At 34.8% G+C, this 5,128-nt stretch overlaps 1 long non-coding RNA gene across 1 annotated transcript; it reads right to left on the bottom strand.

Annotated features, from left to right (window-relative positions):
- Positions 1–1,286: 1,286 nt before the first annotated feature.
- LOC307013721 lies at positions 1,287–4,443 on the bottom strand. Its single transcript, XR_013801034.1, has 3 exons — positions 4,379–4,443; positions 3,224–3,316; positions 1,287–2,225 (listed from the first exon to the last, which is right to left on the bottom strand). It is a non-coding gene; the product is annotated as an uncharacterized lncRNA (long non-coding RNA).
- Between the last annotated feature and the right edge of the window lie 685 nt (positions 4,444–5,128).

Here is a 5,128-nt window from a genome sequence, read left to right as displayed (position 1 = left end):
GGAAGACTTACCCTGAGCCGGGAGGCCGCTATCAGGGATTTCAATGGCCAAATCTGTAATTTGACATAAGTCATGCAGCTGAACTGGTTAAAATGGTTTCGCATGATGTAAATAATTTACAAAGTACATCATTTACAATATTATTTTTCCAAAGAAACATGTAAATATAACAACATTTTCCAAATCGCAAATTTGTAAGATTGTATTAATTTACTGTTTGATAAATAAAAAAGGGTTCTTTTGTAAACTTTTCACTTGTAACATTTTATCTTTATTGCAGTGTACATTAGTCTATTTTGGTATATGTGCGAGCCCACAAATAATTAAAACTGGTAAAAATAATAAAGATATTCAGACGTAATTCATTTTTGGCCTTACTTATTTCACTTCAACTTTTATATATTTCAGTCACTAGGCAAGTTCACTGTACTCTGGTGACATTTAGCTCAAGCTGGCATAACACCTGTAGTAACTTAATTCTGACCCGAGTTTTGTGCACAATCTTCCAGCACCCATGATCAATGTTTATAGCAATCAGGAAACATTCACAGCTCACAACTACATATCGCTTCCCCATCATGAATTGTTAGATAAAAAAAGTTTAGCGAGGTCCGGTTACACATATGTTGAGCGAAAATAGCGGAAGGATACAAAACAAACAATCCAGACGAGGCTGGTGTTTGCCACGTGTGACGTCACACAGCTGGGTTAATGGCTGGCAAGCTTTTTGCTACCGGAGCGGAATAACACGGGAAAGTGGCACACATTTCATGTTATTTGGGAGGTATTTATGGAAAGAATCATTGATGTTGATATGTCAAATGAAACAGTGGAAAGTGATGAAGCGATTTATTAACAAAGAATAACATTTATTTTGGACATTACATGGACTTTAAGGACAATGCCCATGCATATTTACAGTACCTATTGATCAACTGATACATCTGAATCTGTGTGGAGATATTATTACAGCAGGATAAACCAAATGATCCACACACTCAAAAAAATAACTGATTGGATGAACTCAATTCAATTGTGGGCAGGATTTCCATCCAATAAATATTCGTAGCCCCAACTGAAACTAAAAACATCCATTTAATAAAATTGAATTGAGTTAGTCGAAATCATTTTTATCAAATAAAGCTGAAATAAAATTATTACGTTAAGTAAATTAAATGAATTTACATTTGTCCAACTCAAACTAATATAATTAATTGGTAAATAAATAATGTAAAAATATAATTATTTTTCACTTTCTCCCCCATTAAGACACTCATGAGACAAAACCTAGTTGAGATATTTTTATTGAAAATTCTCAGATAACAATTACACCTTGAGGTGGATAGCCAATCCTCACTTTACTTGTGTAAACAGTGTCAAAGTTCTCTGTCAGAGTTATTTGTCTGTCTGCATTTCTTTTTTTATAAAACATATCAATATACAGACTGAGCAGGAGATAAAAGCAACTCAGAAAAATAATAATAATGCCAATCATGGATGAGGAAGGTGACAGTAATCCTCAATTCAACATCAATATTTATATACACATCTCAATATTAGCTCTACTTGAAAACACAGAGCAAGATGTAAACATATTTTTTTTAAAGAACATTTTTAAAGTGGTGCAAATAGCACTCCCGTAACAGTGCCGAAACTGGTGAAAAATGAACACCCAGCTATTCTAGATCTCCAAGTGCCACAAACAACAAAGACACTATAAAAAGGTGGATGCTTTGCACTGCTCTCCAAACAGGGAATATCATTGGGTGGTTTTGATATATAAAAGAGCGCACTGCACAAACCCTACAGTATATTTGGTAATTGAATAAGTGTAGTGTAGCCATTTGCTTTGAACCTACAATTACAAAAAAGCTAAATATTTGTTAAGGAAACTTGACAATACACTTGTTCACCTCTTATGCAAACAACTTGATTTTCAGCTGCTGTATTTTTGCATTCAGCTTGTGCCCATCCAAGTTCATTACGATCTTCTGTAGAAACTCAAAGGTGTACTTCAGGTTGTCCGGGTAGCTGAGATCAAGGGCATAAATGATCCCCAAGAGCATGATGAGTCCCACAATGACGCTGCCTACGTTTTCCATGACTTTAATGCCTTCGATAACAATTCCCACGTCCTCTGGCCCCCCATCCCCATTTCTTCGGATCGTGTAAATCCCCATGACTGTGTTGGAAATGTCCCTCTCTGCATCGTCAGCGGCGGAGGCCTGAAAACAACACAAACACGTATGTTAAGTAAAAAGCTGAACCCCACAAACAGAAAACTGTATGAAATATAAATAAGCATTCTTAAACCATCAACTGCAGTTTAGAGAAGCAGATTTGCTTCTGTTTGGCTCGCCTAATTGACCAATACTGCTTTAAACTGAGATAAGGACCTCCAACCTTATCAACATACAGAGCCTGAAATACAGAAATAAATAGTTGTACAAAAATGTAGAAAAAATTAAATCTAATAAAGATAGTTATCCATGTATGTCCTGTTTGCTTATCAACTTTTACTTATTTATTCATACATTTACCTATTTATTTCTATATTTATTATTTTATTCATGTATTTATTTCAGGATCTATTTATTATTTTATTTATTTACTCCTGTAATAATTTAAATATGTATTTCTGTATTTATTAATCCATTCACCTACTTATTTCTATATGTATTTCAATATGTATTTATTCGAGAATGTATTTATTTCAGCATGTATTTATTCATTTCTGTATTAATTGATACGTTTATTTATTGCCATATTTATTTATTTATGCATTTACCTACTTATTTCTACATTTATTTATTCTTAAATGTATTTATTTATGCATTTATTTATTATTTATCCCTGAATTAATGTATACATTTATTTATTCATTAATATCCATATTTATTTATTTATTTCCTTATTTATTCCTGTATTTATTTTTTCATTTATTTATTGATAATAATAATTTTAATTTTTATAGTGCCTTTCAAGAGACCCAAGGACCTTTACCATGGGAAACAAAACAACAAAATAATAATAGTCACAAGGATACACAGGTTAGATACCTAAGTAATACACACAAGCGAGAAGTTGACATTATAGACATCTAGCCTTGGGTATGAATGGTGGTGTGCCATAGGATGTTCTCATTATAAATACATGCCATGGTATTAATAAATTAGGGTAACACTGTTCAACGCTACATGGGAAAAATATTGTATAAACTTACCAGATACTCCTTGAAGAACGAGTCTGGATCTTCAGTTAGGTATATTACAAGGCTTCTCAGGATGCACTCCCTCCTGGTGTTGATGTTGTCACACTAAAGCAGAAGCAGGGTCGACAAATCAGGACAGAATTTAGTTAATGTGGGTGCGACAGAGCGGTTGTCTGAAGACCAGAAAGGTCAAATCAGTCGAAATGTCCCTAAGCAGGAAATGGTATCTGACGAAAAAAAGATTGGGGGGGGGCTCTGCAGCAGCACGTTAAACCGTGTGCGACCGTTATTAACATTTTCACAGAACAGAAGACACTTACTGGAGCCCGCTGCACTGTAGGCCAACGCTGTAAATACTTCTGTATAAATTAGCTCCTGTCTCTTTAGCTTTATTACAAGTTGACGGGAGTTCTGCGTTAGCTTTAGCATTAGCCATTGTGTTGAGTGTGGAGACGATATAAGGGGACTGCGGGAGAATAACCCAAATCTAACAAATTCAAAGTGATGACTCTTTTTCTAAAGGTTTACCTCAAGTACGAGCAAAAAGTATGCAGCATTAAAACTACTCTGAGAAGTCAAATGGAATCAAATAAGTAACTTAGGCCTACGTTTCTGCACAATTGTGGGTGCCTGCTTGTGAGTGAGGTTACCCATAAAAGACTCAGCACATATATTATCTCATTATTTAGATTAAATATTTGGCAGTAAAAAAAAGACCACTGCCTAAACTCAACTGAACTCCTACAGTCCTCCTCTGCCTGCCTGCGCTAAGGCCAGAAGAGATGGACAGACCTGAGCATTATGATAGAAAATGGCGGCGCTTACCTCATGCACTTTAATTACTCTTTGCATTTTTTTGGTTGGATATAAACTCAATTTTGGTGTACTGTGTTCAATGAAAATAACATTAAATCTAATATAATACAATCCACTGATCTACATTATCCAGCAGGTATTCAATGCTACCCACATGTAGCAAGCTAGCTTCTAGCTACCAGTTATCTGGCTAGCCATAGCTAGCTTGCCGTTTACAACTAAAAACGGAGCAAAATATAACACAGTGGTTTCAAATATTCTTGTCGATATTACTGTATGAAAAGGCATTACTTGGAAACAGGGTACGTTCTAAACTACTAGAGACTACTAGAAAACTACTAAAATACTTACCAAAGAATAGACTTTCCCCAGTCAGTTTCCACAGTCAGTGTCAGAGAAAAGGAGGCAAAAGACAGAACGGATGTGCGCATGCGCAAAGGGGATGTGCAAAGGGGCGGTCCCCAGATGAAAACAATTCATTTAGAGTTCATCTGTCCTAAATACATTTAATAAGTGAATTGATTAAACTAATTTGTGTTACAGTAATGAACTATACTTAGGTTTATTTCTTAATTAAAAATATTTAATAAAGCGAACATTTGTATATTGTGTCAAGTCTAAGAAGGGCTTGAATCGTTTTTATGAGTGCATGATCAAAGATATTTACACATGTAGCAAGCTGCTGCTGAGAAAATGTAAGAAATGATTGAACACTTAACATGGGATCTATTATGTTTTTTTATTCTCCACAATTCTCTGATAGTTGCTGATCAGAACACAACTGGCTCTTTTTCAAGCCCACTGCTAACTGCCATGAGATCGTAGGTTCCTTCAGGATGTTGGCATTATTGCCCTAAGTGCTGATTAAAAAATGTGCATTCTATGCTGCATAGAATAATTGTTATTGTAATTTCTGTTAAGTCAGCTACAGTATGTGTCATTTAACACATGTAGGGAATATATATCAAATATTTTCTGTCACATAGAAATTATGGTAAACCATCATATACCAGCAAAGATAATTCAGCAAGTTAACATTTGGACTGGCATTCTGATCCAGGCATTAAAGGTCACCTATTATGCAAAATGCACTTTTTGATG

Source organism: Notothenia rossii (genome assembly GCF_949606895.1).
Source record: "Notothenia rossii genome assembly, chromosome: 7".
In the NCBI taxonomy this organism is placed as follows: domain Eukaryota; kingdom Metazoa; phylum Chordata; class Actinopteri; order Perciformes; family Nototheniidae; genus Notothenia; species Notothenia rossii.
The sequence above is the reverse complement of the archived record's forward strand: the minus strand, read 5'-3'. Positions and strand labels throughout refer to the sequence as shown.